Genomic DNA, 21,063 nt, shown 5'->3' on the forward strand with positions numbered 1-21,063 from the left:
AGAACTTTAATTTCAAAAAGTTTCTTTCTCTTTCACTCTCACTCTCACTCTCTCGCTCTCACTCTTGCTCTGTGTGTGTGTGTGTGTGTGTGTGTGTGTGTGTGTGTCTGTGAGACTGTGTTGTTTCACCTTTTGAAAAATATTGAGACATCTCCTTCTGGTTTCTGTGGATTATGATGGGACATCCACAGTAATTCAAAATCTTTTTTCATTAATATGTTTTATGCCATAGAACTCTCTCTACTCTTAACACTGTTTTATTTATATTATGTTTTAGAATTTTGATTACCATATGTTAAAGTGCAAACTTCTTTGCATTTTTCCTTTTGCAGTTTGCTAAGCTTCTTAAATTTCTAGATTTTTTATGCATTTTTGTCATTTATTTTTGTCTACAATTTTGTCATTTATTTTTGGGATTAACATTTTCAGTCTTCTCTGTGTCTTCTCTTTCTGAAATTCCAGTGACTTAAATTTTAGTTCTATTGTCTTAATCCTACCACTCTTCATGGCATTTTTATTGTGTATTTTTCTTTTTCTTTTTGTTATCCTTCTTTTAGATGCTTTGAGTCTTTTTTAGTTTGATGTGGCTAATTATAATTTTTTCTATTTTCAACTTTACTATTTCTTTTCCTGTACTCAGATACTATACCTATCCATTATGTTCTTAAATTTGGTTATTATAACTTTCTCTTCTAACATTTCTTTGTTTCCTCTTTCGTATATTTTATTACCAGATATATTTGTCGAGACCATTTTTAATGAAACATTTCACTTTTTCAGTATTCAAACATGTTTGTAATTGTTTCTTATAACACTTTTATAATGAATGTTTTATAATCTTTATTAAATGTTTTTAACATTTATGCCTTCTCAGTAATAATTTGTGAATTTTATTTTTTCTTTAATTTGAGATATTCCTTGTTCTTGATATAATATTATTTATTGAAATATGACTGTTTTAGAGATCAGTTTGTGAGATTCTAGACCCTAATGAAGCCTTCTCTATCATCTTCCTGACATTATGTCATTAATGCTAGATTTCTTTGTATCAGATGGCATTAATTAAAGGGTGATGTGTTCTTATTAATCCTGAATAAGAGAGCTCTAGCTCTTCATTACCCACTTATTCTTCCATGTTTGGGTTAATTTGGTTTTGCTCCCCACCTGGCCTCCACTGACAGAATAGAGAAGCAAGTGGTCATTGCTACAATGCATTCAACAGGTATTTTTCTCAGGTGAGCATCCACAGCTGTACATTTCCCTCCTAGGACAGCTTTCATGGTGTCCCATGTGTTCTGGTATGTAGGACTGGAAATATCATTTGATTCCAGAAGATAATTTCTCCTTGGTTTCTTCTGTGACCCCTAGATCATTCAATAATATATTGTTTAATCTCACTCTTTTGCATAATTTTTGTAGTTTATTTTGCTATTTATTCCATTGTATTATAATCTGAAAATATGAATGGGATGTTATTCTTTTGTATTTATTTAAAAACAGTGTATTTATGCATTATCTTTGGACTTAATGCAGTGTATTTTGGAGAAAATTCCATGTGCTGCTGAAAAAAATGTTCATTCTGTTGTTGGTGGAACACTGTTCATGTCCATTAAGTCTGTTTGTTTGAAGGTGTCATGCAAATCTGAAAATTCTTTATTTAGTTTTTGTTTATGTCTATTTTTGCTTGTTGATGGACCACTGTTCATATCCATTAAATCTTTTTGAGGGTGAGATTAAACTCTGATAACTCTTTGTTGATTTTTTTGGTCTATTTTTGATATGTCTACTTTTGGTATCAGTGTCATTTACTATGATTGTGTTGATATTTTTCTTATCTTGCAGTACTGTTTGTTTTATGAAGTTCTGTGATCTAGTATTTGGTATGTATATATTTGCAATTATCATCTTTTCTGTTCAGCACTGTGTTGAAGATCCTTCACATTGAGACTTATTACTGAAAGTTTGGAATTATTCCTCTCACTGTATTATTCTTCTGTTGTTTTCTTTTCCCTTCTGCTTAAGTGCTTAGTTAATATATTTATTCCACCAGAAATTTTGGAAATTGGCTTCATTGTCTCTCTTTAGAATATCCTTGAAATTTTTCAGTAGATCTGGTTTTGTGGTAATTCATTTCTTAAAGTGCTCTTTTTCATAGAAAAACATATTTCTCTACCTATCTTAAAAGATTTTTTGTGTTATGTATTGGTCACATTTGGAAGTTGAGGGGTTTTTTTTGTTGTTGTTGTTGTTGTTTTGTTTTTTATGTCTTGAAACACTACATTCCAAACAGTCCTGGTCTTTAGTGTTTGTGTTGAGAAGTCTGCTGTAATTCTAATAATTGAACTTTATGTGATTTTTTTCTCTCTTACAGCCTATAAGTTTCCATATTAGTCTGCTTTGCATAATCTAACAGTTTTTGGAACTACTTTCCATGTTCTCTTGTTGTTTTTAAGGTATTTCTGAGTAAAGGATCACCTGCATCAACACTATATTATAGTTATGACACTCTATCCTCAGTCAGTTCTACTGCCTATACTTTCAATAGAATATTTTACCTTTTGAATTTTTTTGTACCATTTCATGGCGTCCAATTGTTTTCTAAATTCTTCATTCATATTTTGTAGTGTTATGTCTAGTATTTTATTAGTGCTTTTTGTAAACCATCATTTTGTTCATTAAGTCCAGCATCTGGTTAGTTAGGTCATCTTTGAGTTGGCCTCGCACCTTGTGAATTTATTGTTTTATTTGTCTCTATCATTTTGTATAATTCAATTTTTGGTTTTTGATTTTCTCTGCATCAATGCCCCATGAATCAATTTTTTTCGAGTTAGGAGTTTTTGGAGGCATTTTGTTTCTTTGTTTTGATTTGTGTGTGCCTGTGTGTGTGTATGTGTGTGTTCATTCATTAAGGTTATGGTTCAGTTATATTGGAAGGATTTTGATGCTAGTATGGATATCTCTTTAGTTAGCATTTTTCCCCCAATGATATGCTCTGTGTATGGCTAACTAAACAATCTTCATTTCTTCTCAAGTTTCAATCACCTCCCCTAATTTGGGGAGGGGAAGGTTGCTGTATAATAGGCCCAGCATCTAATTTTTGGGAAAAAAACATGAAATAATCTTGATGTCACAAAGAAAAACAATATATCATCCTACAATAAAAACTAATTAATAGCAAAAATTATGTCACCACTGGGAAAGCAAAGAAATTTACAATAATAGAGTCAAAGACAAACTGGATAATGACATACCATAATAATCAATAAAAGCTGTCACTATCAACCTTAAAAGACGAAAAGAAAGATCTGTAATAATAATATAGACAACAATGTAAGGAAATAATAGCATATAGTAAATATCTATAAGAGGCAACATCTATATCACTGTTAACAGTAGAAAACAATTCAACAATAACAACAGTATCAAATATCTGAAAATGAATGAAGCTTCATAAGAGTATTAATAAAAATGGAGAGGTGAATAAGGAGAAATTAAAGAAAGAATATTTGAAATTGAGAAAAGTGTGATAAAATAGTGGAGATAAATGAGATAAAGGATCTTATTATAGGGTAAAAGACAGTAGAATTAGAAAAGAAAAAACTGAAAAACTAAACAAAATAAAAAAGCCCAACCCCCTAAACCAACAGTGAAAAAAGGATGTTAGTCCAACAACTTCCTCTGAATGAGTTCTTTCCAGGGGCTACATTATTGGACACTACCAGATATGGGCATGGTGTAGTGAGTCACAACTGAGTCCTGTTTTGTTTCCAGTCACTTTTTTTGTATTCTGATGCTGAGCCATGCCCAATTTTTCCTGCTGCACTTGGTCAGTCAACGGTTTCCACCCTAAGGCTGTATTCACTCCAGCCTCTCCCAGATTCAGTGTCCCTCTGTGCTCCCCATCTCTGCTTTATCCACCTAAATTTATGGACTCTAGGTTTTTGAGGTGCCATCTCCTTGCTCCAGAAGATTCTCTGTCTTTCTGTCTACCACAGGCAATGGTAACTGTCCAACCCAAAGTGTATTCTTGATCTTGTTGTCAGATATGGAAAGTAAACAGACCACTGAGCTCCTTCTTGGTCACAGGCAGTGGGTCGGGCTTGTTAAAGATGTCTGAATTTAATTCCACCACTTACAGACCCAGCCTCTTTGGAAAACAACACAAGAATGTCTTGGCTTCCCATGACAGAAAGTGAGATCTCCATATCCTTCCTCGAGTTTAAACTTCTCAAGGGTTCTATCTCTAGCCCACACTCTCTCTGTAACTATCTTGTGGCTGTATTCCACCCAGTCATGGTGGTAGGATAATCCCATACACTTTCAGTATAGTTGTTCTGTGGCTCCCGGTTCCTCAAGTAGTTCAGTCTCAAACAATTACTCCCTTCCCAAAATGGCTCCTAGTAAGTCACTCTCAAATATGTTGGACACTGCACTGAATTTCTTCACCAATTCATGCCTGGCATGCAGAAGTAGTTACTTAATCACTTCTCAGTCTTTTGGCTAAGATGAAGTGCAGAAGGAGTTATTTATAGAGTAAAATCTCAGGCTGTTTTTACCATTTCCAATAACTGTGGGCTTTTCTTGGGGCTAATGCTGCCTACCTGGTCCTTTGTTCCCGAGGCTGCAGACCCTCTCCAGCCTCAGCTTGTGTTTGTGCAGATAGGTCAGCCTCCTTCCTTCTTTTCCCTATGTTGTCTTCATATTCTCCAATTTCTCTGAGTTCTAGTTTTCTTATTGACTTTGTCTCAATTCCCAGAGGTTTTCTTCCTTTTCTATTGGCTAAATTGTTGTTTTACCAGGTTCATAAATCCAGGTTCTGGAGAGACAGTAACATGCTTTGAGATTCTACTCCACCAAAGTTCTTCTCCACCAAATACAAGATCTTGTCCCCTCCACATGTAACAACTTTCTTACTGGATTCAGTGTACTGTAGTATATAAGTTCTGATTTATTTTATGTGAGAGAGATTGACATGGACTATGTTAGCACATCTAAAAGATGGGTCATGTGTATTTTTTAAATCAATATTTCCTCAATATCACTTCTACAAATTGCTATTTTAATACATCTTCAAAATGTTAAATATAAGTTTATAATCCCTGATAAAAATCTGGTTTGCAAGCCATTAAAAGACACTAAAGGATACATACTGAGCTAGAGAAGATCTGTATCCTCCCATGAAGGCTAAACAGCTTAAAATTGCCTGAAATGAAGGACATGAAATCTGTACTTAGCAATAAGCCATGGGAGGGCCTGAGGCAGGGCAGCCAAAGTTAACCTGAGATAATAGTTTGAATTTATTGTGCTCCACAGTTCACTTAAGAGGGAGGTGGGTGGGAAAGGAGGAGGATTAAAAAAAAGAACAAGCACTGTTATGTACGTGCACCTACTCCCCAAGATTAATATAAACTTCATGTATTGCAAACATGTACTAATAAAATAAAAATTAAAGTTAAAAATAATTGATATCATAATGTTGTTTCATAAAGAATGGGTGAATAGTTTTTACCCTGATCATTTTTTATTTTATTAGTATATGTTTGCAGTAAATGATGTTGGTATTCATCTGTGGAATGAGTTCATGTACATAACATAGCTTGTTTTTTTTTTTGTTACTCTCCTCCCCCTTCCACTCACTTCCCTCCCTCAGCTTCTAAATCCTCTTCTCCATTTTCATTCTTGTTGTTATAATTTTTAGCTCATATTTATGACGTGTTTACATTTATCGAGGTTATTAGGTTTTTGTACATGATATATATTGATGTCACTTCCTTCCCTTTCTCCTCCTCTTCCCTTCCCCCTCAGTCTCCTGGACCCCTTCAAATTGGCAAGAGGTCTCCTCTCTTGTTTCTGTCTATCAATCTTTTTTTTTTTTTTTTTTTTGTTCCGAGGATCGAACTCGGGTCCTTGCTCTTGAGCCGCAGAAGGTGAAACCAATGAGCTAAATCCCCGGCCCTCTATCAATCTTTTATTAATCTCTTCATTTGTACTTTGCTTTACTAAATGGAAAGATACCATACACTGTTTAAATTTGTATGACTATATATTTCACTCGGTGCTATATTTTCCCTACAACCATTTTTCTACAAGTGTCTCAAATTTTTTCTTCTTTATAGCTGAGTAGTATACTATTAAATATGAATACCAAATTTTCTTTATCTGGTCATCGGTTTATGGATATACTGGGTGCTTCCAGTTTAAGTTATGAATTGTCCTATATTGGTGTGCATGTATCACTGTAATATGATGTCGTTAGCTTTTTGGACAAGATATCTAGAAGTGGAATATGTGGGTATGAAATTTCTAATTTTAGTTCTCTGAAAAATATTCATAGTGATTTCAGTGCTGGTTATAGTAGTTTGGATTCCCATCAACAGTGCAGGAGGGTTCCTTTTTCAACACAGCCATGCCAGCTTCTTGATAATTACAGTTCTTTCTGGTGTAAAATGGAATTGTAGTATTGCTTTAATTTGCATTCCTCTAATTCCCAGAGATGTTGAACTTTTTTTTTTTTTATATACTTGTTGGCCATTTGTACTTCTTCTGAGAAGTATTTGTTCATTTCACTTGCCCATTTCTTGATTCAGTCTTTTATTTTTGGTGGTCTAATTTTTTGAGTATCTATTCTAGATATTAAATTTCTCTCTGAAGGATAGCTGGTAAATCTTTCCCCTATTTGATATGTTGCCTTTTCACTCAACTAATTGATTTCTTTGCTGTGCAGAAGATTTAAAAATTTTGTCTAATCACATTTTTTAATTCTTGTTACTATTTTTTGTGCAATTGAGTTTCTGCTTAAAAAAATACAAGCTGGGCATTGTGACACATGCCTATAATTTCAGTACTTGGGAGGCTGGGACAAGAAGATTGCTATGAGTTAGAGGGCAGCCTCAGCTTATAGGGTGCTCAAGGCCAAACTGGGCTACATAGTGAGACCCTATCTAAAAAAAAAAAATACCTTGCTATAACTATGACTTCAAGTGTTTTACCTATTTTTTCTTCCAATATGTTCAATGTTTCTGCTTTAATGTTTAGCTTTGGGATCCATTTTGATTTTAGTTTAATACAAGGTGAGAGTTAGGAATCCTGCTTCCATGTTCTGAGAACAGATATCTAGCATTCCCTGCACATTCTGTTAAGTAGGCTATCTTTCTTCTATTATATGCTTTCAGCCACTTTGTCAAAGATCCAATAGCTGTATGTGTCTGAGGATGTCTCTGTGTTCTCTACTTAGTTCCATTGATCCACATCTCTGTTTATGTGCCACTACTATGCTGTTTTTATTACCATTGCTTTATAGTATAGCTTGTTGTCTGATATTGTGATTCCTCTGGATTTACTCTTATTTCCCAAGATTGCTTATGCTATTATGGGTCACTTCTGGTTCCATATGAATTTTAAGTTTGTTTTCTCCCAATCTGTGAAGTGTGTCATTGGTGTTTTGATTGAGATTGCATTAAATCTGTATATCTGTTTTGGGAATATAGCCATCTTGACTGTAATGTTCTGCCTATCCAGGAGCAGGGGATACCTTTCCATTTCCTGATGTCCTCTTCAATCTCTTTTTTAAGAGTATGATGGTTTTCTCTATAGAAATCTTTTACTTCCTTTGTTAATTCCTCGGTATTTACTTTTTATTTATGGTCCTATAAGTGGTATTGTTTTCATAATTTCTTTTTCATTGAGTTTGTTATTGATGTACCGAAATGCTATTGAGTTTTATGTGTTGATATTGTATCCTGCTACATTGCTGATGTTTAACATTAATTCTCAGAATTTTTGAGTGGAGTTCTTTGTGTCTTCTATAGACAGTATCATGTTATCTGCAAATAATGATAATTGGAGTTTTTCTTTCTTGAATGTATCCCTTTTATTTTTTTCTCTGGCCTGATTGCTCTGGCTAACCTTTCAAGCACTATGTTGAAAAGAAGTGAGAACAGTGTACATCCATATCTTTCTCATCCTGATCTTTTTGAACAGAACTATCAACTGATGCTTGTCTAAATTAACTTGAAATTCTTATTTTTAAAAAAGATGTGCTTGATATTCTTTAAAAAAAAAAACTAGAGTAAGAATACATAAGAAAAACAGAGTGGTATGACACACAAGCGTATGCTACAAGAATTCCATCAGGCACAGGAGCCTCAGCTTTAAGACCTCAATATTAGGCCAAAAAAAGAAAAAAGGCTTGGTAAAGTTTTTACTTGAACAACTAAAATGTCACTTGTCATAAAGGAGGGTGTAGTAGAAATTGTCTTGAATAAATCATAATTGAATTTCTCCTCACTTTTCTTCCATTAGACGCTAGGTTTATGTCTGAACATGAAGAAAACATGGTTCCTCGGTGGACAGTGATGTGAACCAGTCCAGAGTAGAACCCAGATGTGGAGACTCCCTGGAGGTCTGTCCATCATTAGTTCTATCGTGAGGAAGGGAAGGGGCCACATTTCTCCTATCTGTCCAAGCCCTTTCCTCAGGCCCAGATAAAAAAGCCAGAAACTTTCTAGGACATCTGGCTCTCAGGAAACCCTCAAGCCCCATAGGCCAAGGAGTCTGCTGCTGGTCTATGAAGATGCAAAGGGGGTAAAGTTTTTTTTTACATTTAAATGGAAGTAGCCTGAAAGGCTTAAAAACTATACCAATTAAAAAAAAAAAATGGAGGCCTCTTCTTTAGTGTGAAAGTCTGTCTGATTTTCCTGGCTGGTTTGTCTGGTACTGTGGCTGAGGCAACTCAGTGCATGGTGCTCACGTTGGCCACTGCAATGGCCTCCTGAATTTATCGTGACAACAGGATCTGGGTCAGCATTTGCCCCATCTGCTCTCTGCTGATGGGCTGGGCTGAGAACCAGGCTGGGCTTTTGGGAGCCACTACTGGCTTAGGTGTCAGGTAAAAGGTGTCACTCCAGCCTTTCAAACTCTGGGAACATTTGAAGAGGTAGCAGTTGTAGGGACATTGCAGTGGATTCTCTGGATTTTCTGTCTTTTCTGCATACGTGTCATCTGTAACTTTCTGGCCACTCTGGTGTATTCCAAGGGGCTTCAGGTATCAGATACTTGTGGTTTTATCCTTGGGATTAGATGGGTTCTTCTTTGTCTGTTGCAAGACCTTGGAGAAAGCCGGTTTCATGTGTTGGTCCACTGTCTTCAACAGGAAGTATTTGGTATTAAAGAACATGAGGTTGGTCAGCAGGGTAGAGGAGGAGTGCGCCCCAAGCTGTTTGTACTACCACAGCATCTCCTCAGTCACGTGGCTGAGCAGAATATAGCCAAGTGGAGTGATCCGGTGTTGAACATCCTTCAAAACTTCATGAAGCCACTCCATGAATTGAACATAGTAAAGATCAGAGGAAATGTCATCTACCCTTCCATTTTCAAAGAGATACTTTTGAATATAGAGGAAAATATAGTAGAGCACGTCAGGGTTCTAGGGTTCATCTTCTCCATTTTGAGGTTCCCATGTCATTAGACACAGCCCATAATTCAACTCAGCCACAGAAGAAGAGATGAGATCTTCTTGGAAACGCAGCAGTTGATGCCTCCCAATGGGTGCCAGTCTGTTCTGAGCATCCTTCTCCAGTTCAGCATTCTTAGTCAGGGGCCCAGGTTTTCCATACTTCAAGCCCTTCTTCTGGCTTCAAAGAATTTGGAAGTAGATGTTCTGGGGAAGTCTGTGGCTGTGACTGTGGTTCAACTTCAGCAACTTGGACAGTCTGAGCTGAACAAGTAACCTGGAGCTCCTGCTGCTGCTGTGGTGGTGGTGGCATCTGTTCTTGGGGAGTTTGCTGCTTTGGCTGATGCTGGGGGTCCCACATATGGACAGTCTGAGCCATATTCTGGTGTGGGCCTGTGACAGCCTGCACAGCCACTGGGATGTGGATGTTGCCATTCATGAACTGTGCTGGAAAGAGCGAGTTTGCAAGGGTCTGCACTACCTCTTCATAGAGTTTTGCACTACAGATGTGGTGCTCACTATCTTCTCCTTGTCATCCTTTACAGCTTCCAGGGCTGGGGGTGATCCACTGATGTGAACTGCATTGTAGACTTCCTGGAGAATGGCAATGTGGGTAATGATCTGCTGCTGAGGGTCCCCCCAGGGCTGGGCAGAATAAACAAGGATGGTCCAAGTTTCTCCTGTAGGGCTACCAATGGTCCCAGTGGCACTGTATAGGTGGGCACTGTCTACTGTCAGCAAGTCTGGCCTCAAAGACACATAACTCTTTTGCCGGCCCTGTGGAATGGCCAACACAGTGGCCACTGGTTGCCCTGAGATGGTGTAGGACCCAATGATAGGCATGTCCACTTTGTGCTTCTTCACTGGCTGGAGGACATTGGCTGTGCCAACCCAGTGCTCCCCTTCCCAAGGTAAGACCTGCTGGGATGGTGGTGGAGAAAGGGCACCCACAGTCTGAACTTGGATCCACTGACTCCCAACAAGAGACTGGCCAGCAACCAGCCTAACCTGAATTTGCTGATGTGGGATGTGCTCCTCCAGAATTTCAGCTGCTTGGATCTGCTGAGCCACCTGCACATGTTGCACCTGGTTCTGGGCTGCTTGCAGCTGTGAGGGATTAGGGCTCTGCAGAGATGGAGTCTGGATGTAAGAGGCAGCTGCCTGCAGTGCATGTCTTTGGATCTGCACCTGAATCTGGATGGGCTGCTCGGCAGGCTGGTGAATGGCAACCTTTGGGGAGAGCTCTACCTGCACCTGTACCTGAACCTGCTGTGGCTGCTGAACCTGGATCTGCAGTTCTTGCTGAGTCTGTGGCTGAACAGTGGTGATGACTGGACAAGCAAGTTCAAGAAAAAGACCCAGCCACTTCAGTGCTGTCTGTTTAAATGCAGTTCCCACACTGTTAGTACACCATGGTAGTGGTGGCCGTCTGCTGGAATTCCTGAAGGGCTTTTGCATGCTTAGAGGCCAATGGGTCCAGAAATTCCTGCATTGTCTGTTGTGGGACAGACCGTGCCTTCACTCAGATGTATTCTTCAAAGGAAATGGTGTTCTCCAGAGAATTATTCATATTGCAGAACCTTAAGGTTCCAGAATCACCCTTCCTTGGATCACTTATCACTGATGCCTCTTCCAGTGTCTCCAAACATTTATGCAGAGTAGGTCTTGAATTAGTGATGGTCATAGTTCCCTTACCATCTCCTCAGAGAAGACAATTCAAGGTGCCTCACAGAATCCTGACTCTTTTTTGGTCCTCAATCCCCTCTCAAGGCTCCCATCTATTCTAGCAGTGGTTCCTCACAGTTGAGCAAGTCAGTCACCATGTTGAATGTATTTCTGCTGCTTGTCCTGACTTCTTAAGACTTCTAACATTATTCAACTCTCACAGCCAATGGGTGTCGAATGCCCCTCTCCAGAGAATCAGAGCATCTGATCCCATGAGAGGTGAGGCTGCCTCCCCACCAGACTTAAAGTGAAGGCTTCCAACTTGAAATTCTTGATAAAACCTACAGAAGGAAGAAAAATTACCAAGAATGTCAAATTCTATAAAAGAATTTGAATAAGGTAAAGACAAGAGAGTATTCAATGGACTTGTAATAAAATTATTCAAAGCTTTTTGAAAGGTACTGCTCTATAGCACAAAGATGTGAATTTGCTTTGCACAGGGAGTTTATCTTTCTAGAAGAGATGAAATGAGTGACAGGGTAGCTACAGGTTAAAATAAATTGACATAAATCTGGTTAATCAGTTGGGCATATCATTAATATTCCTCCAATATGAGAAGTAAGCTCATTGTCTTGTTTTGAGAAATATGAAGGTGAAGTTTAAAGTAAAACTTTATGATAATATTGTGAAAAATTGTAGTAAGTTTTTTCAAAGCATCATGTCTTTGCTTTTTAAAAAAGTTGTAGCAGATGACCTGGTAACAGTGGTATAACCTACTCAACACAATGTTCACTCCACAATAACCTATGGGGTTATGTAGTTAAAGATAAAAATCCATGAGCTGTTTAGGACTTAGTAGGTATACTATGCCCTCTGACTTTTGTTATAATTCAATATTAAAAATTTAAACCAGTTTTTAAAGAGACATGCATTAATGAGTTGCTAATCATTATGCAACAATAAAATTGTACTTTACTCTTTATAGACTTTTCCTTGCCTGTAATAACCTCAGGAAGCTTATGCATAAAAGTAATATTAGAAAAGATAGGACTTTTGAGTTCTTGATCCTAATGTTTGAAAGCACAAAAATATATTCCATAAGAATTTGAAATATTAGCATAAAGAAAAGGAAAAAGAAAGAAATAGAGATGTCAAGGAAGGAGTAGACAGAAGTCATTAGAAATTGGAATACAATCATGGTGTCAGTTGGTAGCAGTTAATGTATGAGATGGGAAAGGATAAGGTGTTGACATTAGACTGAAGTAGACTATATTTAAAATGTCACAGAAGGAGTAATTCAAAAATACAGGAGGTCTCACATGTAGTCATGCTAATTGGGCCAAGTCCTACCACCCCAAGTTTTCTACTTTCTGAGTGTCATGGCCTTGTATAATGACTGATAACTTAGTGAGTTACTTCTAATGAATACAATATTGCAACAGAGAAGACACAGTATATGAATACCTCTGGCCCCATTGTCTCAGAAAAGCAAGTTGTCATGATGTCAGCTGCATCATGAAAAACTTTGTGTGCAATTGAACTGCTATTTCAGGTCAAAAACCAGCCAAGGCCTTAGGAATGGCAGTATCAATATGGGAGAGATTGAAAGCAAATATTTCCCTTGAGATGACAGCAAGGATAGCTCACAATTCAATCTCATCCTGTGAAAGACTCAGAGGTAAGAAGCTTCCAGTTAAACTTCATCCAGATTCCTGATCCATAGACACTGTGAAATAGAAAATGTTATTTTTTCAAGTGTTGTGGTAAATGATTCCACAACAATAGATAAATAAGTATGAATATTTGAAGGAAGCAGAAGGGAAAAAAATACAACTGATCAGGTAAAAGTTATGTGAGATAAGATTTCTAAAAAATAATAATAACTGGTTGTAGTAATTACTAAATAAGGGACCATAATATATCATAGCAAATAATTATTCCTAGTAACCATGTAAAATCATTGGAAGAACAAATTTTGATACTAAGTTAAATTCTCAGCAGATAGATCTTCAATATCTAATCAAGAAATGTTGGTTGGTAGAGAAAAACATGGACTAGTGGCATCCCATACACACAATCATGCTGGAATATTCATTCTAAGCAACAGGTATGTAGCTTTGTGAGTAGATAAAGATTCACCAAAAGTCATGGACCTACATCTTGAGAGAAATAGTAAATGGAAAAGTTGGTGATTAGAAAGTTAATAAATTGGCTGAAATAAAGTATTTGGCTGCTGAATGAGGAGGAATTCAGTGGAGGAGGGCATGTTCACTTCCTGTGTGGCCACAAAAAGAAAAACCTGACATTCTCTTGTGAGTCCTGGCTTTGCTATTGGACAGAGATACAGCCCACGGACTACACATGAGGAACACAGACAGGTCTCATAACACCCATCGTTTCTCCCCACATTTAGACAGAGTTGGATTAAGCAGCCCTTTTATGACCTTCCACACCTGGTCTCATAGAACAAGTAGGAAAATGAATAGAATTTATTTATAATGAATGAAACTCTTGATTGATTAATGGATTTCTGAAATCAGAGTACAAGTAAAAAATTCTTTGAATCAAATGAGAATGAAAATATAATGTGTCCGAATTTATAGGACACAATAAAAGTTCTACCAGTTTATAATTATGATTGTCTACATTAGAATAAAAGGAGCCATTTCAAATAACATAATGATGCATCTTAAAATTGTATAAAAATAAGAACAATTCAAACTCTAACTTAGTAGTAGAAAATAAATTATAAGCATTAGAAAATAATAAACTTGACACTAAGAGAAATGTAAAGGACCAATGAATCAAAAAGTTGGTCTTCAAAAGAATAAACAAGCCGGTGCTCTTCTCCGTGGGTCAGCCACGCAGCATGAAGTTCCTCGGCTGTGTCCCGGTTCCTGGCCATGCCACGGTGAGGTCCCAGGAGCGGCTTGGAGCACCCCCTCCATCTGATGCTCCTCTCTGCGAGTCAGCCAAGCAGCTTGAAGCTTCTTGGCTGCGGACTGGTTCCTGGCCACCCCACAGTGAAGTCCTAGGAGAGACTTAGAACCCCACCTCCATCCGGCGCTCCACTTAGCTGGGCAGGCACCTGCAAGGCCCAGTTCCACTCCCCCCCCCGCCCCCCCGGCTCTTCTGCTACCTGGTACCACACTACAGAGACACTGGGGATTATACCTGACATAGTTAAATGTGATAGGTTAAGAACTACCACAAATTGTCGTTTTCTAAGCTGCGCTTGATGCTATGGTATTGCTGATTGTATCATTTGGTCTAACATGTCGTGATTGATCTAATCAGTTTTCCTTCCTGGTATAAGGAAAATAAAATAGCCTCAGAGTCATTAGAGTCTCAAAAACTAAACACAAGTCATATCTGGAAGACACCTCTGAAAAGTAATCATTCCACAAGGGTTTTAAACACAAGCAACAAAGATACCTGCATTAAGCAATTTTGAAATATCAACCCAGGAATTAAACCAAGGACAGTACCAAAAACAAAAATGAGAAGACATTTAAGTAAGGCACAAATGCAGGCTTCCACACCACAAAAAGGAAATTCTGGGGGAAATGAGGTGGAAAAGTCTGATAATCAACAACCAGGGCACCCTGAACTGATAGCACAGGAAGTAACAAAGCAGATGCATGAGGCTCTAGAAAAATTCAAAGCAGAAATAATCTCCCAGATAAATACCTAGATGGTGAGTAGAGTGAAAGACATGATTAGAGGCTCTAGAGCAGAAACAGACAAGAAAATAGATGAGATCAGAAACATGCTGGAAGCCATGAATCCCCAGGATAAGAAAGAAATGGAAACCTTGATCACCCAACATAAGAAAGAAATGGAATCCATGAAACAGATCCAAACAGATATTCAGGAGATTAAAAACTCCATTGAAAGCATGCAGAGCAGACTAAGAGAATTTGAAGACAGAATATCAGATATAGAAGGCAGGATCACAGTTAAGGACCATGAAAACAGATTTCTTAAAGATAGTAAGGGACCATGAGAAATCAATTCAACAGCTGCTAGATGATGCAAAGAAGAATAACATAAGACTGATAGGAGTCCACAAAAAAACAGGAGAAAGTACAATAGACATAAAAAACTGTTCACAGAAGTAATAGTAGAAAACTTCCCAGACAGAGGTGGAGAATTGGACACACAGGTAAGTGAGGCATATAGAACTCCACCCAGCCACAATCAAAAAAATCTACACCTAGACATATAATAGTCAAGATCCCAGAAACCCAACAGAAGAACAAAATTCTACAGGCAGTTAGAGAAAAGAAACAAATCACCTACAAAGGAAAGCCCATCAGAATCATGGCAAATTTTTCAACACAAACCCTCAAATCAAGGAGAGCCTGGAGTGAAGTATTTCAAGCCCTAAAAGAAAATAACTTCCAACCTAGACTGTTGTATCCAGCAAAATTATCTTTCAAAATTGATGGGAAAATTAGATACTTTCATGACAAAGAACACCTGAGAAATTTCATGAACACCAAACCAGCACTCCAAACAATTTTATGCAATATCCTAGAAAAAGACAATGAAGGTTACAACTCCATGAGGTCCAACAGAGAGAAGACACCATGCAAGGTAAGGCTCTAAAGGGAAAGGGGGAAAAATAAGAAATAAAAGAGCCAACAGGAGTAAAATATCATGACAAGGATGAGTCAATATCTGTCAATTATAACTATCAATGTTAATGGCCTCAATTCACCAATCAAAAGAAACAGACTGACAGAATGGATTAAGAAGCAAAACCCAGCAATATGCTGGATACAAGAAACACACCTAACTCAAATCTTAATTGACAGATTCAGTAGAGTAGCTGGATATAAGGTCAATGCTGAAAAAACAATAGCCTTCTTATATGCAAATAGCAGACCCATTGAGACAGATATTTGGGAAATAATTCCTTTTACTTTCATAGACTGAAAGTAAAAGGATGGAAAACAGTTCTCCACATGACAGGAACCCAGAAAAAAGCACGGGTAGCAATATTATTTGCAGATGAAGTAGATTTCAAACCAAAACTGTTTAAGAGAGACAAAGATGGTCACTACATCCTTGTGAAGGGAACAATCCAAGAGGAAGAGATGACAATCCTAAATATTTATTCACCAAATACGAATGCTCCCAACTATACAAAACAAATATTAATGGACATGAAAAAACAAATGAACAATAACATAATTGTAGTGGGGTACCTCAACAACCCTTTATCACAAATAGATCATCTACGAAAAAAATTAACCATGAAATTCTAGAACTGAACCAAGCTATTGAACAAATGGACTTAAGAGATGTTTATAAAGTGTTCCACCCCACAATATCAGAATACACATTCTTTTCATCTGCACACGGGTCATTCTCCAAAATAGATCACATGCTAGCTCATAGGGCAAATCTAAGTAAATGTAACAGAATTGAAGTTATCCCCTGTATATTATCAGACCATAGTGCAATAAAATAGGAGATCAATAACATAAGAAACCGCAAAACACCCACAAACAGATGGAAATTGAATAACACCCTCCTGAACAACCAATGGGTCACAGAGGAAATTAAAGAAGAAATTAGTTTCTACAAGTAAATGATACTGCCAGTACAAAATACAGGAATCTGTGGAACACAATGAAAGCAGTTCTACATGGAAAATTCATAGCAGTGAATGCCCATATTAGGACAACAGAGAGAACTCAGTTAAATAACCTAAAGCAGAACCTCAAGCTCCTAGAAAAAGAAGAGCATAACAAACCCAAAGCTCATACAAGAAAGGAAATTATAAAAATCTGAGCAGATATCAATGCAATGGATACTAAGAGAATGATACAGAAAATCAATGAATCAAAGAGCTGGTTTTTTGAAAAAATAAATAAAATTGATAAACCTTTAGCCAACCTTATCAAAAAAAGGAAAGAAAAGGCTCCAATCCATGAAATTAAGAATAAAAAAGGTGAAGCCACAACAGATCCAGCAGAAATTCAGAGGATCATCAATACCTACTTTGAGAACCTGTACTCTTATAAAATGGAAAACATAGAAGAAATGGACAGATTCCCAGATACATATGAATTGCCAAAGTTAAACAAAGAAGATATAGAAATTCTAAACACCCCAATAACAATGAGTGAAATTGAAAATATAATTAAAAATTTACCAACAAAGAAAAGCCCAGGTCCTGAGGGGTTTCACTGCTGAATTCTACAAGACATTTAAAGAGGAACTATTGCCATTACTCTTTAAACTCATCAAGGAAATTGAAAGGGAAGCAAGGTTTCCAAATTCTTTCCTGGAAGCAAGTGTTACTATGATTCCAAAATCAAGGAAAGACCCAACCCAAAAAGAGAACTTCAGACCAATCTCCCTAATGAACATAGATGCAAAACTACTAAATAAGATACTGGCAAACAGAATACAAAGGGTCATCAAGAAGATCATACACCCTGACCAAGTTGGATTTATCCCAGGGATGCAAGGATGGTTCAACATCCATAAATCAATAAATGTAATACACTATATTAACAGAGTCAAGGACAAAAACCATATGATCATCTCAATAGATGCAGAAAAGGCTTTTGACAAAATCCCGCACCCATTCAACATAAAAACGCTACAGAAATTTGGAATACAAGGTCTTTATCTCAACCTGATTAATGCTGCCTATGAAAAACCAGCAGCCATCATCATACCAAATGGTCAAAAACTGCAAACTTTCATGCTAAAATCAGTACAAGACAAGGATGCCCACTATCACCACTCCTGTTCAATATTTTTCTGGAAACATTAGCCATAGCCATAAGACAAGAGGAAGAAATAAAAGGAATAAAGATAGGAAAGGAAGAAGTGAAACTGTCATTATTTGCTGATGATATGATACTTTAAATAGAAGACCCATAAAACTTGGTCAAAAGTCTTCTAGACTTAATTGACAGATTCAGTAGAGTAGCTGGATATAAGGTCAATGCTCAAACAACAATAGCCTTCTTATACGCAAATAGCACACCCATTGTGAGAGAAATTCAGGAAATAATTCCTTTTACAATAGTGTCTAAAAAAATGAAATATCTAGGAATCAACCTAAAAAAGGAAGCAAAAGACCGGTACACTGAAACCTACAGCATCCTGAAAAAGGAGATTGAATAGGATATAAGAAAATGGAAAGATATCCCTTATTCCTGGGTAGGAAGAATCAATATAGTGAATATGGCCATACTTCCAAAACTACTATATAGATTTAATGCAATATAGATTGAAATTCCAACAATATACTTCAGAGAACTAGAGAAAACAATCCAAAAATTCATTTGGAAGCAGAAAAAACCTAGAATAGCAAAAACAATTCTGGGCAGCAGAGACATGGCTGGGGGTATCACAATCCCCAACTTGAGACTATACTACAAAGCTACTGTGATAAAAACAGTATGGTACTGGCAAAGAAACAGACCTGAAGATCAGCAGAATAGATTAGAAGATGCAGAAACAACTCCAGACATACTCAGACACCTCATTTTTGACAAAGGAGCCAACTGCCCACATTGGAGAAAAGATAGCCTGTAGAATAAATGGTGTTGGAAAAACTGGATTTCAACCTGCCAAAGATTAAAACTAGGCCCATACCTATCACTGTGCATTAAACTAAGATCAAAGTGGATTAAGGAGCTAAATATCTATATAGAAACAGTAAACTTGCAGGAGGATAAGTTAGGTAGAATTCTCAATGACATTGGCATAGGGGAAGACTTTATGAACAAATCTTCAGTAGCACGGGAGCTAACACAAAGAATCAACAACTGGGATTTCATCTTATTAAAAAGCTTCGGCACTGCAAGAAAAACTACCAACAGAGCTAAGAGACAACCTACAATATGGGAAGAAATTTTTAGCAGCTGTACCTCAGACAAAGGTCTACTATCGAGAATGTACAAAGAATTGAAAAATATCAAATTCCTCAAATTCAAAGAGCCAATTTAAAAATGGGCATCTGAAATGAACAGACATTTCTCAGGCAAAGAAGTAAAAACAGCAAATAAATATATTAAAAAATGTTCAACATCACTGGTCATTTGAGAGAGGCAGATGAAAACAACACTGAGATTCCACCTCGCCCCACAAAGAATGGCTGCTATCAGGAAATCAACCAATAACAAATGCTGGTGGGGGTGTGGAGAGAAAGGAACCCTTTTCTGTTGTTGCTGGGAGTGCAGACTGGTGCTACCACTGTGGAAATCCGTATGGAGATACCTCAAAGAACTAGGACTAGAGGTCCCATTTGACCCAACTATTCCCCTGCTGGGTATTTTCCCAAAAGAATTAAAAGAATCATACAACAGAGATATATGTGTACCCATGTTTATTGCAGCACAGTTTGTAAGGGCTAAAGTTTGGAAACAGCCTAAGTGCCCATCAACTGGAAACTGAATAAAGAAGATGTGTTTTTTAAAAAATAAAATGGAGTACTACTCAGCCATAAAGAATGAGAAACTAGAGACATTTATAGCTAAATGGATGCATCTTGAGGCCATATTCTTAAGTGAAATAAATAGGACACACATTTGTAAATACCGAATAGTATCTATAGTGTGAGAAACTGAAAGTGTAAATAAGGATGAAAATGATTAAAACAAATAATTGATAATTTGAAATTGGAAAAGTTCCAAAGGGGTAGGGGTGGCGGGAGGGGAAGGGGAAAGGGAAGAAGGGAAAGGAAATAGTATGAGAAAGAAAAAAAAATGGAAACAAAGTCTATGTAAATAGGGAAGGCGGTGGGGGTGAAGGGCGCATAGGTAATGGGGGAAAAAATAAGAACTAAGATACGTCATGTTCAGGTACAAACACCCAATGATAAATGTAAATATATTGTATACCTAAAATGTACCAATTAATATATAAATAAAAAAAGAAAACAAAATAAACAAGATGGATAAACTTAGCCAAACTTATCCCCCAAGAGTCAGAAGCCAGAAGTCAATAAAATTAGAAATCAAAAACAATTAAATTACAATAGACATCTCTGAAATCTTGAGGATTATTGGAAAATATTTTGAAAACTTATATTCAAATAAATTGAAGATTCTACAATAAATAAAATCCTAGACAGGATGACTTACTGAAATTGAATCCAGAACATAAATATTAATTATGATTGATTCAGTAATAAAGACTGCCAAACAAGAAAAGCCCAAGACCAAATGGCTTTATCACTGAATTTTACCAGAACTTTAGAGAACTAGCATCAATAGTCTTCAAACTTTTCCATGTCATTGATGGGGAAAGAATCTTCTCAAATTTATTCCCTGAGGCCAGTATTACTTTGATACTAAAACTGAATAAGAAATCAGTGAATAAAAAGAAAGAACATGATGAGTCAACATATTTGAGGAACAAGATGTTAGAAAAGACAAAATATATTTTAAAACTATAAAAATATTAATGACTTATTTGTCAAAAGTGCAAAATACACATAAATAGGATGGACATTTCAGTACAGAGAGCAAAGGAAGATATAACAAAAATGAGACAGGAACATGTCAAGACTGTTTAGTTATGGAGCACTCTTATGTAAATGAAAGGGAAGGATGAAAATCATTGGATGAGGCCCAGTATTGTTTTCTCTACATAATTCTTTTCTATTTTGCCAGTGATTTTTATTCCTTTATCTATATGATGAAATCTAGACATAGACAACCCTGAAATGAAACATTTCTAACTACTAGTGTACTCAATCTCCACCTTTTCCTCAATACATATACTTTTTCTTGAGCTTTTATCAACTTTTCCCAAACAAATACATGTCTCATAGTGGATATATTTTTCAGGCAAAAAATTCCTCTCCATTTAGCCATTTGACAATAGTCAGAGATGGTTTAGTGAGTCAATGAAGGTTGCATACATTTGTCCCTGAGATGTGAAGCTTAATTTATTCTTTTGTTGGCCAGAAA

The 21,063-nt window shown here is 36.9% G+C and overlaps 1 pseudogene; it reads right to left on the bottom strand.

Annotated features, from left to right (window-relative positions):
- Window positions 1–8,731: 8,731 nt before the first annotated feature.
- LOC101722448 (transcriptional regulator QRICH1 pseudogene) lies at window positions 8,732–11,021 on the bottom strand (annotated as a pseudogene).
- Between the last annotated feature and the right edge of the window lie 10,042 nt (window positions 11,022–21,063).

The sequence above is a fragment of the Heterocephalus glaber genome, unplaced genomic scaffold, assembly GCF_053883595.1.
Source record: "Heterocephalus glaber isolate CG9 unplaced genomic scaffold, H.glaber_assembly_v1.0 deba00001461, whole genome shotgun sequence".
Lineage (NCBI taxonomy): Eukaryota > Metazoa > Chordata > Mammalia > Rodentia > Bathyergidae > Heterocephalus > Heterocephalus glaber.